This window comes from Chiroxiphia lanceolata, chromosome Z, assembly GCF_009829145.1.
Source record: "Chiroxiphia lanceolata isolate bChiLan1 chromosome Z, bChiLan1.pri, whole genome shotgun sequence".
Classification (NCBI taxonomy): domain Eukaryota; kingdom Metazoa; phylum Chordata; class Aves; order Passeriformes; family Pipridae; genus Chiroxiphia; species Chiroxiphia lanceolata.
Window position 1 is genome coordinate 36,146,434 of NC_045671.1, and position 15,091 is coordinate 36,161,524.

Genomic DNA, 15,091 nt, shown 5'->3' on the forward strand with positions numbered 1-15,091 from the left:
CTTTACTGTGAGGGAAGGGAGGCACTAGAACATGTTTCCCTGGGAAGCTGCAAATGCCCCATCCCTGGGTGTGTTTAAGGCCAGGTTGGATGGAGCTATAAGTAACCTGGTCTAGTGAAAGGTGCCCCTGCCCATGGCAAGGGCGTTGGAACTAGATGATCTTTATAAAGTCCCTTCCAACACAAGCCATTCTATAATTCTGTGATAAAAGTAATTTAATTATTCTGATAGATCTGTCATTTTTAGGTAGTTATTATTGAACTTGGGTTATAAAAGGTGATATGTTCAGTTAAACATTGCGTTACAGTGAATAGTGTCACTGTTGGGTGGACTTTAATGTTGAGAGTTTAGCCTGGTTGATCTCTAGTGATTCATGAAAATAAACTCACTGTAATTTCCATAAGGAAACCATATATCACATGAAGGAACAAAAACCAAAGGAAGATGTAGCTGCAGCACCAGGGAAAATTGCTGTAAATATAGACAGTAACTGCATTACATACTTCAGAGGAATAAGAAAACAGCAAAGCAAAAATACAGTTCTCTATGAAAAGAAACACTGTTTTTAGGACATTCTCATAGGTTAAGAGCAAGGGAAAAAAAGGAAGATAGATAGATAGACAGACAGATATAGATAGATAGATAGATAGATAGATAGATAAACTATATTTCAAGGGTAAGTGAAATTTTGACAAATAGGATAAAGGTTCATTAACTGTCTCACTGTAGTTATTCTCTCTGAAGACAACTTTGAACTGTTTATGGTCTGGAATTCAGAAACCTTTCTCTATGTCTGGATATCCACAGACAGCAACAATTTCTGGAAAAACACTTCACAATAGAACAACTAAGAAAAACCAATGAAAAAAAATACCATAATCACTCTCCTTTTAGTGAGACTTCTTATATTTTTCTTCCTGAGGGATGAAAAATATCAGTGTATAAGATTTATGATGGGAAAGGAATACCACTTTCTGCACAATTCCACTGTTCAGGAGGTTCTGCAGTACCTGCAGAAATACATGCCCAGGTGATGTAACTTACACATCCCCAGTATAACCTTCCTTCTTTTCCTGTGTGAAAGAGCTTTCTTTGCACTTTATTCCAGCTGTATTTTTATCTCCAAATCCATAACAGTATAGCTGAGAGCCTGCCTTGTTGTTTGCAGACTGCTCACACATCTCTTATCTTTCTCTCTCATTGTCCTGTGTTGGTTCTGCAGTTGCGTGATATTACCACCATCCCAAGCATCTTCTGCTGTCTGTCCTACAAGCACGTTTCACCTTCTTGGTCACCAGCACTAGCAAGTACTTGTTTGCTCAGTTATTCAGTAGTGGTTGACATCTTGCACTTTCTTCTAATTTGACATCAGGCATTTCATTATTTTCCCATCTTCCATGCAGAAATCCCATACGTAAAGTCAGTTGAGAATGATGCAGTTTCTCTTTTTCTCTCTGTCTCTCTCTTTTTTAAATCAGAATTCAAAAATCCTGGCAAATACCATTGTTTTCACTGGACATTTAGGGGGCCATCTTTCAGCACTGTTTGTACAAAACTTTCCACTCAAGCCACAAAAGGATATCACTTACCTCATTTTGATAACACATCAACTGAAGAACAGTTTTCTCTGCCTACCTCAGATTGGCCTCCTTCTCACATGGGCACCTCTCTTGTCCGTGACACAGACTCATCAGGAAAATGTCATGGAACGGGACTCTCAAAACTGAAGTTGTTCTAATGCACAAGTCTTGGTGCTTGGGTATTAGCTTATTCCTTTTCCCATGGAGAGTTCAACATATTCTTACTCTATAGTTCCCTTCACTATGTCCAGAGAATACAAAGTGTTTGTAGATCTCAAACACATGCATAGCACTTCTCCCCTAACCCTTTTTAAAACAAGTATTTGTCTTAATTGGGGATCTTTAATGTAACATTTTCATTTTTCAGGTAAAAGCATCATGAGTTGCTGTAATGATAGACCTCAGATGTCCTCAGGAAATTCAAAGTGCTTTAGCTAAGATGTTCTCAGTTTCAATAATGTGGGTGTTTGGAATTAGCACTTGTCACATTTATCTTATGTTAAGACTGGTTACAAATGCATCACTGAAACCATCACACTTTAACAAGCTGCCAGAACAGATTAGCGCTACCTAGCTTTTACATGCCATTTTAGATGTGAATCTAAAAGCACACTACAGAAAATGGTAAGTAACATGTCATTTAGCAGACAAAACAAGAGTGAGAGACAGTGTGGTTAAAAAGCCTGCAAGAGGAAAGCAAAGCAGTTCCTCGCAGGGTGAGTAACATCCAGAGCAAGGATGCTCTCTGCCTGCCTGCCTGCCAGCAAAGATTCAGAAACAACTTGGAGCCATGTGTCCAAAGAGCAAGGTTTCCACGCCATGTTATGGCTGTTGAACTCTTATTGCTGAAAAAGATTAAAGGCAAGGCACAAGGCTCCCTACAAGAACTCATTTCCACAGATTGGCCTTTCCCTAAAATGTTTTCTCAGTTGCTTTTTCACCAGCTTTTTCCATTCTAGCACATTCCAAAGTCATATTTTGAGATCCTGTTCAAACTAAATGCTACTGCTGAAACCGCTTGAAACCTTCCCAATTTATATCTGAAAACTAAAGAACGACTCTAACCAAAACATGCTTTCATATGAAAACCTCAGTAACCATCTAAAACCGCAATGTATTTCTTTAGCAGATGATTAAAAACAAACTGGCTTTTAGCCAGTCAGTCTGCTGTGATCTACTCTATCTTCTTTCACTAGAGCATATTAAAGCCTTTTTTACTAATCATGCAGTCTCTAGCATTGATAAAATACAGGTTAAGCAGCAGACAAAAAAAAGCACATTCAAACATCCTTTTGATAGAATACAACAAAGGTAGTTTATGCCAGCTTAGAAGGTGGCAAAAAATAGCAAAACTTCAGTTTTCAGAAGTAAAAAGCTTTTAAAAATATTTATTTTAAAACATCCTTGTGAGAAGACTGTGGCTTGAAGAAACAAAATTCCAACTGCATTTTTCAAGTAAGAGAAATCTGTGAAGCAGAGCTGGATATTCAAAACTGAATTTCTTGGCTACTTACAGTAGGTAGGAAGGAAATGCATAACATGCATAGAGGACCATGCTTAAGCATCTTTAAATTTCTGTATGTTTCACACGTTTGAAGACTACTCAAAAGCCATCTCAGAGAGGACCACAGCACTGCCTAAATTCTTTACATCTAACATCTTGCCTCAGCACCACCTCCTCTGTCTCAGCGACACCTAAATATTTGCTAAGGTTGGAGAAGGGATTGGTGTGACAAGTACAGGTTTTCTGTTGCCTACTCTGAAGTCTTTTTCAACACTTTGAAGAGTGGATTCATCCTTCTTCAGCCATATAACATGGTTTAGAAGTAACTGGAATGGGAATTAAAATTGTAATTTGCATATTTAGGGTACAGTGCCCAAAACATAGGGTGAAAAACACTTTGAGATCTACTTTTGAATTGTTGGGCTTTCATGGTAATGGTAGAATTCAAAACAAAACATATTTGCCACTTAAAATTACTCAAAGTATTATGAAGAAAGGAGCAAGAGAGATAAATTTTCAAAGGAGTTCAAAAAGTTTTTAAAACATATCACATAATGATATTACATGGGGCTTCTAGTTTGAAGATTTCCTGTTTATATTCTCCTTGTAGGTAAGTCTTCCCAGTTAACTCATGTTCCCTTGTGATGCATCCTTTGTACTCAAGATGACTGTATTCCCTCCTGGCTTCTCCATAGTGAAACCCAGTCAGGAATTGTGAGCACTAGGAAGAAAAGGAACCTGAGGACACAGAAGATTGCAGATCTGAGAATATTCTCAGTAACAGATTTTCAGTGGAAAAGATTACAAGTTTTTTTTTTAAAAAATTCAGATTTTCAATTAGCCTTAGTTACAGACAGCAACTTCCTTTTTATTGGTAGATGGTCCCAGATATTCTAAGAAAATTTCTAAAATTAATCAGTACAACAACAAATAACAAATTATCTAATTAGACAGTGATACAGAAGAAATATACACTTCTAAAGGAATTACTTTGCAAGCGAGCATATTAATATATTTCTTATACTACAGTTTTCAATTTGCCAGCCTGACAAATAATACACACTGAGAGAAAATTATGGATTTTGGTGTCCAATTAAGGTTCTGTCCCAATCTTGATATTTACGATATATACACACAAGGGCATGGAATAAGTGGAATCATTCAATAAATCACACTTACATTCATAGCCAGAGTATTCAGCATGTTATATTAAGCAATAGCTATCAAAGCAGTAGTAAAGATAGTTATTGATATTTCTATCTGTATATTGGTTGGTGTATTCATTTGTTGCTGGGTGAAGGGTTTTTTGTTTTGAGTTACATAATGTAATTTAGTTTTTACAACACTGAGAAACTGGAAATAATGCCGTAGTTTTTGGCTAAGAAAGGAACACTCTGTATTGTCTAGAGAAAGAGCTGAAAAAGATAAAAGCAAGAATGTGATATTCAAAAGATTTAATGGCACATAAGAGGGTACTCAAACCATCCCACTCAACTTTTTTTTTTCCCTTGTTAAAGTGAATGGAAAAAACAATGACAGGGTTCACAAGGACAGTGCAGGATTATTTATTTCAGCAGACACAAGAGTTCACAGCCATCTTATTCCCTGAGCTAATATTTGGAAAATAGTGTATTCTAGAAGCAATTCCTAAAGCCCTCTACATCTTTGCAAGACAGAAGAGGGTAGGGAAATTTCAGTGACCCATATAAAAGAAAAGAAATACAGTAAGTAAAATTACTAAAATGATACTCCAGGGATTACTATACTGAACAGATGTTAGATTTTTTTTTTTCTTAGAGGATGAGGGTTAAGAAAAAGTGGTTTCAGGCTCACAGGATAAAATTGATGCTACTTGCTGAGTTACAAGCTTCATTTTCCTTTCTGTGCCCTAAGTCCAGAAATATCCAACTTTTCATTCCTAGTTTCATTCTTCATACTCTCCAGACTGCTCATTTTTTTCCTTATCAGTTTCTTGAAAACCTATTTGAAATTATTAGAAAGACATTATTTTTCAGTTGAACTAGAAGTTGGAAGCATTATTCCATAGAGAAATGACAGATTTACTCTCTACCACAAAGAAAAAAAAAGAAGGAAATAAAAGATAATTATGTGCACTTTGTCAAAAATACCTTTTCCTCTGCTTTCTTTAAAAAAATGTTCAGTGCATGCTTTCCACTGAAGAGCAGCACTTCAAACAACAAAAAATTCAATCAGTTACTACCAATACTAAAAGTCTCAATGCATAGGAGACTAAAAAAAAGGTTAACACAAATCCCACAAAAAATATCATGAATTAAAAAAACTTGCCTTCACAGGAATGTAACCATCTAAACAGCCAAGTAGCCAACAACAATCACTCTTCTTCAGTTTCTCCTCTCTGCCTGCATAAAGAAACCCAGCCCTTTACCGAGTGCCCTCTTTTCTTCTCCGGCTCTCTTCCCATTGCCTTTCTTTTCAAGAGTCATTTAGTTCTAGTTCAAACCTGTTTAAGCAAAGCTTGGAGTATGCTGCAGAGAGTCACACCTGAGGCTCACTGCCTCCAGATACATAGCTAGGACAAGGTGAGCCTCTTTCTTGTTCAAAATTATTTTCAAAGCCATAACTTTTAGCAGAAAATTAGGGTGACCCTTTATTTATATTTTCCCCTTTTTTAAGGCCTTCCACACCTTGGTGAAAGGATACATGTGGAGAAGGAATCACAGAATATGCTGAGTTGGAAGGGACCCACAAGGATCATTGAAGTCCAACCCTTAGCCCTGCATGGGACCATCCCTAGGAGTCACACCATGTGTATGAGAGTATCACCCAAACACTTGAACTGCCAGGTTTGGTGCTATGACCATTTCCCTGGGGAGCCTATTCCAGCATCCAACCACCCTCTGGGTGAAGAATCCTTTTCTGGTATCCAACCTAAACCTTCTCTGACACAACTTCAGGCCATTCCTTCTGGTCCTGTCCCTGGTCACCACAGAGAAGAGATCAGTGCCTGCCCCTCCTCTTCCCCTCATGAGGAAGTTGTAACTGCAATGAGGTCTCCCTGCAGTCTCCTCTTCTCCAGGCTGAACACATCAAGTGACCTCAGCCACTCCTCACACAGCTTCCTCTAAAGGCTCTTCCCCATCTTCACTGCCCTCCTTTGGACACTGTCTAAGAGTTTAATATCTTTCTTACATTTTGGTGCCCAAAACTCCACACAATATTCAAGGTGAGCCCCCCCCAGTGCAGAGCAGAGTGGGACAATCCCCTCCCTTGACTGGCTGGTGATGTTTTGCCTGATGCCCCCCAGGACAAGGTTGGCCCTCTTGGCTGCCAGGGCACTGCTGACTCATATTCAACTTGCCTTCAACCAGGATCCCCAGGTCATGCTTTCCAGCATCTCATTCCCCAGTCTCTACACACATCCAGAATTGCCCCACCCAAGGTGCCCCATCCCAGGTGCAAAATCCAGCACTTTCTCTTGTTGAACTTCATCTGGTTGGTGATTGCCCAGTCCTCTCATTTGTTGAGGTCTCCATAGGGCCTCCTTGAGGGAAATTTGATGCCACATGCCTATGCTCCCTGAGTAGACAGTGGCTCAAAGCAAAGGCAATCACCAAAAGTGGCAGACACTGGATTTTGGCTTTCTGGCATCTGGGAAGAAGTGTTTGGCAGCACTCTGGTCATTTCCATGTCCCCTACTCCTTAGCAATTTTAAGGCAAGTTCTTCCCATTTGTGGAAGAGCAGTTTCTAGATTCCAGAACTTCCTTATGTCCCTTCATGTCTCACGCGAGGCAACGGCAGTCACATAATGAGTATATTAAAAACAATTTTAAGATTAGGTAGAGTTAATTGAAGTATTTAAACAGTTCACACTCCTGTTGATCCTGGGAGTGGCACCATCCTAGCCTGCTTTCAGATACTAAACACAACCCATGCAGGTCATTTCTATATTGGATGTAACAATGAAATTTTAATATGTATTTCCATTATACATAAATATGTATATCACATATATATGTGATATACATATCACATATATTTCTGGCATTACTTAGTTTGTCAAATGCAGCTAAATAACATCATCAATCATTATCATATCCTTGTTCCCCAGTTATTACATATTTACTGCACAATAAACGTTCTTGCCTTTTGCCTTTTGTTATCTTCAATGAGAAGTACAGTTGTAACTAGCAAAAACTTGTGAAAGCAGAGCTAAATGCATCAAGCTTTGGAAAAAAAAGAGCTAAAGTAGTACTGATGCAATTCAGCTTCCATTCTAGGGGCTGACAGCTGTGTAAGATTGCCTTTCAACACAGGCAAATAAGTATTTCCCATCCTCACTTGTACTGAGTAACCCACAGATGTAATTTATGATGGATTCACAAACAAACTGGTCAATGGTTCAGTACAAACCAAACATAAGCAGACATTTCTAAACCCATCCGTCATGCTGCTTACACAATCTGTTGATCCATTGAACAAATATATGTTGAAAGATTAGGTGGGAGCTGACTGCCAATCAGTAAAATAAATGTATACTAGACTCATTTTCTGCCTGACTTAACACTTAAGGATTTGTATTATAGGGGAGGAGGAGGGAATTCCAGCCACCTAGATTTTTGGAATGAGATTACCCTTCCAAAGACCTCACACAGAAGTCCCTACCACCCCTCTTTCATGTACCAAACCATCTGTTTTCTGAATAAAATTGCTAGGCAAGTGAACTGGTATTCAAGGAGCACTAATTCTAGCTATTCAGGTGTTTTTTTTCCTCGTCAGAAGACAAGAAAAGAAGAAGGATGAAGTTGTATGGGGTAGAGTTGTAAGTTAAAATGAGTTAGATGTGCTGTCATGGTCTTTGTAATACTGTTGTTTCACAACAGAGTTGCAGGCTACCAAGCCAGAGAGAAAACTGAAGATCATTAAGTGGGGAAAAACACTCATGCTGCCTAGGGCCATCCCCTGGCATACAGTAAACCTAGCCTTTATTCAGCTGCTTTTTGGTGACAGTCCCTCTGAAAGCAGCAGCTTTCCTACAGGAAGGCTCTTTGGGTTTTGTCAGAAAAATCCTTCACCAAAAGGATTTTGCTTTTTGGAAGCTGTGTCGAACAACTGTACTTGAAGCATAATTTTTTGAGATTAGAAATAGTACCTAGAGGGAAATGATCTTTTTTTATGACTTGTGCTTCCCATAATACCTGGGAAATACTGGCATCCCCTGCAAAAAGGGCTCCTGAAAGTTTAGGTGGCTGAGCTGACAAGAGCTTCAACAGATTTAAACCATCTCAGGTAATTCAGCATCACAAAGCATTCTTTTCTAACAAACAAAAAAAAATTCCAACATAAGAAGAAAATTTCTCATGTATTTTTACAACACTCTGAGATGCAATTCCGATTATTTCAGGCAGATCTGCAACAGACCCCTGAAGAAATTTTGAAAATAAAATAGATACAGCTATTTTGTCAGGAAGACCTGGCTTTCAGAAATATGGCATAGAAAATGTGATAAAATTCCAGATTCACTTAAGTCAGTGACAACATTTCTGCAAGTTTCAATGTATCCATGTTTTCACAAGCTTACAAAAAAACCCCTGACTTTCCATGGTGTGTCCAAAGTTTGAATCCTATATGCTTCTGGGGATGTGTCTTACTGTAATGATTACAGCAACCTATACCAGATGTCTATCTTGTGCTCCTAGGTCTACTTGCAGTATCTCAGAGCCTTCCGTCCCTGAAATACCTGAAATGTACTTGTAAAGATTTTGGGGCAAGTGACAATTTTCTAAGTGTCTTGATTCTAACCTCCAACTCTTGCTCCATTTCTCACGCAAGAGAAAAATTCTCAGGCTGGACATGAATATCATTACACAACCCCTTGTCCTGCGATATTCTCTCGGACCAACACTGGCATGTTCCTTTGAGTGTTTTGCTACCTCACAAATAAGAACAAAAACCTTGGAAGCATCAGTGCCTATTTCCCTTGTATTACAGGAAAGCTACTCCTTCTGGCAGTTTGTTTAATTTACGTTTTCTAAAGAAGATCCTATAGTCTTTAGCACGTGATGCCTTTTTGTGTGGGTCCTATGGAGTGCTGATTCATACTGGACACTACTGCAATACTAAAAGCAGCACCTCAGAAAAGTAAGTAAGCCCATTGTACCAGGTGCAGTAAACACTGTCCAAACACTACTATGGTTGATTGCATCTCTCTGTCTCATGTGCAAACACTAGTCTCTGAATATTTAAATTCAAATTCATTGTAGAAATGGAAGCATCTTAGAAAACAGAAAAGGTTTTGCTTAATAATCACTTAATACATATGATAGCAAACCCAAGCATGCTCATGTTGATGGCTTGGTGTTTTCTTGGGTTTTTTCTTTTATACAGATGGAACTTTCTCCCTTCACTAGTAGTAGGTATTACATTTTCTTTAAAGATCTAATTCTATCAGAACCAACTCGCATAAAAACATTTCATTTAGGTTCTCAGAATTGCTTCAGCTTTGGCCTACTTTTATTAAACAACTAAATAAGAACATCTGTCCCAAATTTTGCATACTTTTGGCAAATCTCTGAAATAAGTTAAAAAGAAAATTCAAAACAACAAAAAGGTACAGGAAGAGAGCCTGGAGACATGGGTAGACAAAGACATCTAGCATACTTAGGACGAATAATAATTATTGAATAAGTGACCCATCCATGATAGGAAGAAGGCAGATATTCTGGCTGAATATATTACAATTACAGCTCCATGTTATTCAAACATCTAGATTAATCCCAGACAAAACACAATGTATTAGCTATCTCTAGATACCCTAATCCTAATTCACACTGTTGTACCTTTGTGTAAATAAAAAAAAGAAAAGAAAAAGGGAAAGAAAAATTAGAGGAGAAAAACAGAATGGGGGAAAAAAAAGAAAGAATTGTTCAGTAGTTTAAATCCTTCAAAAATTAAATAATCAGACACTTGAGATTTGTTTGGCAGTCCCAGGTTTTTTAATCTACCTGCTAAAATTATACTATAAAGAAAGCTACAATATGGTTCTAATGAATTCACCGGAGACAGTTTGCATCTTAAAACATAAACTTGACTGTCTGGATGAAGTTACGGCAGACTGCTGAGTATTTTTCTTCCTTTAGTCCCATGTATATGAGTAGTAACATCATATTTGGCACAGCAGTAACCTGTGATAAGCTCCATGGCTCTTTTGAAAGCCTGCTCCAAACTTGTGTAATTGAATGGTAATCATCATGACAAATGACAAGGAAAGCCTTATTTTGTAGTTTCCTTTGCTTAAGATATCTTCTACTATTGTTCTTTCTTTTCATGATGCCATAACATACTCAGCAAGTAGCATTTACCAACAGTTAAGTCAGTATGTCTGACTAGTTAGTGTCTAAAATGAGTATTTGACACCAAAAAAAATCCCAACCCAAGACAAAAAAGTACCTGCCCATAAGACCCATGTTATTGATGAGCAACCAGGAATGCAAAATATGCATAGTTCCGTTCTCCTCAAGATAGATGGGTGTTTCAGTTTTTATTCCTACTCAACTGAAAGGAGGAACACACAAGCTATATTTTTTATATTAGAATTAACAAACAGCAACACAGAAACCAACAGTTAAAAGCACACAGACAACACATAAGAAGTGCTAAGTAGGAAGGAAAGGTTCAACAGCTACTGAAGTAGCCCAGTTCTCCATTCAGCAAAAGGTGTTTGCTCTTCACAAAGCACATCAAATTTACATACAACTTATATGCAGGTCAGGCATATAAAATCCTTTAGATTTTCTGCCCTGCTTGCAGATGAATTTGCCAGCTGCTAAAACCAAGAATTTTACAATCTGTTCCTTACAGTTTACAACATAAAGACTTTGAAGCTTCAAACACAATTAAATTAAACTTTTCTATGATAATAAAAAGAAATCCTGTTTGAAATATAGGAAGCTGAGAATCCAAGTTTTTCCCAGAGAGTGAATCTTGTAGTATATTAAAATACCCAACTCATCAGAAGCAGTAGCAAGAAGAATGTATTATGTCTTGAGAATGCACAACAGATCACCCCTGATTTCTGTTTACACTGCAGTGAGCCTTGAAGCTCCTGGAGCAATTTGTTCAGTTGTGCCTACAAGCCACATTATGTGCCACATTTTATCTGGTAGGCCACATTTTATCTTACCATCAACATCCTCACATAGTTTTTGTTCTGTGGTCGTCACACTGGAAAAATAATGTTTTTCAATTGCCTTACACTTGATAACTAGCAAACATAATCTGTGCATCTCATTGCCATGGTAGAGTACATGGTGTCTAATTGGACAAGAACACAGTGGATTTTACAATAGCTGAAGCTACAAGTTGCTGCATAAGGAGCAAGAAGAGTAGCTCTATTAGTATCTCCACTGGTCCATCACACTGAATTTGGACACATGCATATCTGACAGCACCAACTGTAGAGTTGAGTACTCCCAGGTTTTCCCAGTAAGGCTGCCCAGAGGAAGATGGTCATGAAAAAATTGCTATCCTGTGAATTCATATTTTGCATTATCACTAGCCAAACTCATTCTAGTGTTCCAAGTTCATTCCAATGTGACTGACTGCTCAAGTTATACAAAGAGCTCTTAGGATAACTTGGACACAATAAGAGCATATGAGAGTTTTTTAGTGCTTTGCAGTTCACCTGAAAATAAGTCCTTCTCCATAAAGTCAGTGCTGCATGCAAGTTCTGTGCTTAAAGTTAAGGAGAAATCATCTCAGCTAATGCATGGGAGGGTTGATCTATATACAGAAGAGCTTCAATCATTCTCAAGGATGGAAATCACAATGGCATTTTTAAGGTAAAAATTTCTTCTTCATATAAGGTAAGGGCAAATAAAATGACATGATTTTACAGGCCATTCGAGAGTGAGCCATAACCATGGAGGAGTTAAAATAACCACTTCTTTTTTCCCCACTAGGGAGAAAGAACAGTCCACAAATTGTTTTGCCCCATTAAACTATTTCTGCCAGACAGGACAATGCACAGTTCTCTAGATTGCACAGCCAAAGGAGAAGAGGCAGCAGTCCTAAAGAAGAAGAGGCAACAGACCTTAAACTGACTGCATTAAAAAAAAAAAAAAAGTCATAATGCAAAAGATTAGGCACTGAAACATGTTGACCAGTATCTCCATTCTTAGAGTTAAGCAAAACCCAACTGGACAGGTCCTAAGCAACCCAACTTAACTTTGAAAAGGAGCTAGCAGGAGGCAAGAAGACTTTATGATAAACATCAGCATAAGGATTATGTTTCCTCCTTGTTTTTACTAAAGTGGTCATGAATAGAGACTAGAAAGCAAGAACAAGAAAATATGAAAGTAGAGGCCTACACTAAATAAATGAGATAGTTTTATGGCATGAATAAAGGAGAACTGGCTGAAAACTGACTACATTTTAGCAAAGACTGACATACGTGTATAATTGAGGAGACCTATAGTGGGTGTGCATGTGCCATGCTCCCCTTGGTGGAACAACTAGGTCTAAAGAGAAAGCTTTTTTCCAGTCAACTGTTTTGATTATGGTGCTTTGTTCTGGTTTTGTGGTGGTTTGGGGTTTTTTTTGTTTGGTTGTTTTTTTCCCCAATAAATTTCCTGCTGGATATGCCTGAATTGGTAGTTATGAGATGACCTCCCTCGATCTGCAGCAGGAAATCAAGCACATATTTATTGCACAACATGACATTCATTACAAAGCTAACAGAAATAACAAGAAAGCTTCTTCTTCCAGTACAACTACATACTAACCACTGTAGCCTCCTAAGCTGCAAACACCCAGCAGACTGGGATTTAGGACCATTTCCAACTAGTTTCATCTGAAAAGATCAGTACTGATTTATCCAACCCACACACCACACAGGTTCCTCGGGACTGGATAAGAGAGAAATGGATATTTTGCTTGTGTGGAATTCCAAGACAAACAAAAAATGAAGAGGAAAAAAAAGAGCAGAAGAGTTAGAGATATTAGGAAGGTCTTTCAAATCCTCCCCATCTCCAATTAGAGATATTGAAAAAGGAAATGCTTCCTTTAAAAAGCTCAAAACTGCAACAGACAATAAATCAGTGAAAGTAAGATCAAATTAAAGCTGTTCCTCTGGACGGGGAAAGTTGATTGCTGTGGGATACTCAGACAATTACTCAGAACTGAAGCTGCTCTTACTGTTTAATTTCTGTTTTCTTTCATTTTGCTTTTCTAATGTTTCTTCACATTGGTGTAGCAGCAAGCTACCTCCCAAGGAGTTAGATAAACAGTCAAATAACTGCCAATGTTTTACTTTTGATTGAATGTCTTGCTTGAGGCATATTTTCAGGCTTTGGATGAAAGCATGGGAAATTGCTATTGTAAGTGTCAGAATTTTAGAAGTAGTGTAGTGGTGAAGATACTTTGCTACAGTACATATTGTGGAACATTTCAAAGCAACATGGCAGAACACTATCCTGCCATTATATATGAGAAAAACAAGACTCACATAAACCCCACTTTTAAGGATTTCTATAATAGCAGACCTAGAAAAGCAACAGTGATTTTGAATGATACTTGCAGTTTTCTGTATTATTTAAAAAATTTAGAGAGCAAAGAGTTTTCAGTAAGATTGACAAAGGATTTTATATTTCTTTTGGCGATTGAAATTGTAAATGCCATACAGTGCTCATCACTTTGTGACACTGGCCCATATTAGCTCCAAAACAGGAGCTAGTAATGTCACACTGAAAAAGTGTGACATTGCCCACGTTGAAAAAGGCAGAGGCTTCATCTGGGCAAACACCTCATCTGTTTCCTGTGCTATATGCATGTTCCAAAGTCTTCAGCTTGACTGATCAGGAGTTAATAATCAACGTACTTGTACTGGGTATTTTCAGTCTTTTCTAGGTATTGTGTTCCTGAACAGGAAGATAAAATTCCCTACAAGTAAGATGTTTTCTTTGGAACAGAGAAGAGGACCTCTGACGGTACTTATATACATCCTACTTTCATTAGAACACTTGCCAGCAAGCTGTCTCAAACGAGAATGCTGAAGTCTTTGCCAAAGGCACATTATACCTTAACCACAGTTCTTAGCCATCACTTGGTTGGATAAGACCATTTCTCAGGAATTTATCAAACATGCAGATAAATATTTACTTGGTTATTTGCTCTTCCACTGCCTTATTTCCTAAGGATACTGAGAAAAACTCAAAACAACCAACAGTGTGTCCTGGTTTAGCTATATTTGGTTGAACACAAATGCAATAATTCCACCCAGCTATCTTCAATCAAGTAAAAAGTCTTACCTTTTTGGCATTACATCTTCATTAGTGCTCAAGTGTGCTGTTTCTCATGTATCTCCATTTCTTCTGTAAATGGGAAAGTCTTCCTTGCTGGCAGAAAAACAATGTTCTTTTTCAATCCAATCCATAGCCATCTTCCTTTCCAATAAATAAGCCTCAGATAAACCAGTCCTTCGCCCTGGATGGAGAGAGGCAGCAGAGCCAGGGTGTACAATTCCTTCCCCTCAGATGCTTCGAACCCACTGCAGAGTAGACTGCTGCAGGGAGGTGAGGGAGATGAGAAGTTCACTGTTAAATTAGTGGACACCCCACAAGTGGAAGCAACTACAACAGACCAAAGACTTTATGTCACCCCGCAAACTCCTTTGTTTGAGGTCTTTTTCTTCACTTCTCCCTGGACCATCTTGGACAACCCCAGACTCCAAACAACATTTAGTGATGAGCCTGTAAATTATTTATTCAGAATTTTTTTGGCTCCTCCTCATCCACAAGAGATTTATTTATGCTGCATCTTTTGATCCCAATTTCCCACTTCTCACACTCTCCTCCCTTGAATTTCTCCTGGTGACCGTTGTCCCAGCAGGCCACACACATCAGACCCCCTCCATCACCTCCCCATCCCTCAGTTCCTTGCCCAATGCCCCAACCCAAGCCCTTTCTCAAGCACCACTTGAGAGGCTGAGGATGGCTGGGCAAGCCAGAGGACAAACTACAGCTACCACCT

The 15,091-nt window shown here is 38.4% G+C and overlaps 1 protein-coding gene across 2 annotated transcripts in view; it reads right to left on the bottom strand.

The window, feature by feature from the left end:
* Positions 1–15,091, bottom strand: part of TLE1 (TLE family member 1, transcriptional corepressor) — a 97,748-nt gene that overhangs the window by 515 nt on the left and 82,142 nt on the right. The window contains exons 22-23 of one of the 2 annotated variants that reach the window (XR_004354494.1): positions 14,371–14,624; positions 3,649–3,822 (exon numbers count right to left, since the gene is read on the bottom strand). The gene's annotated coding sequence lies outside the window, so the exon portion shown is untranslated. The remainder of the gene's footprint in view (positions 1–3,648; positions 3,823–14,370; positions 14,625–15,091) is intronic. The other variant, XR_004354492.1, reaches the window with a different exon arrangement.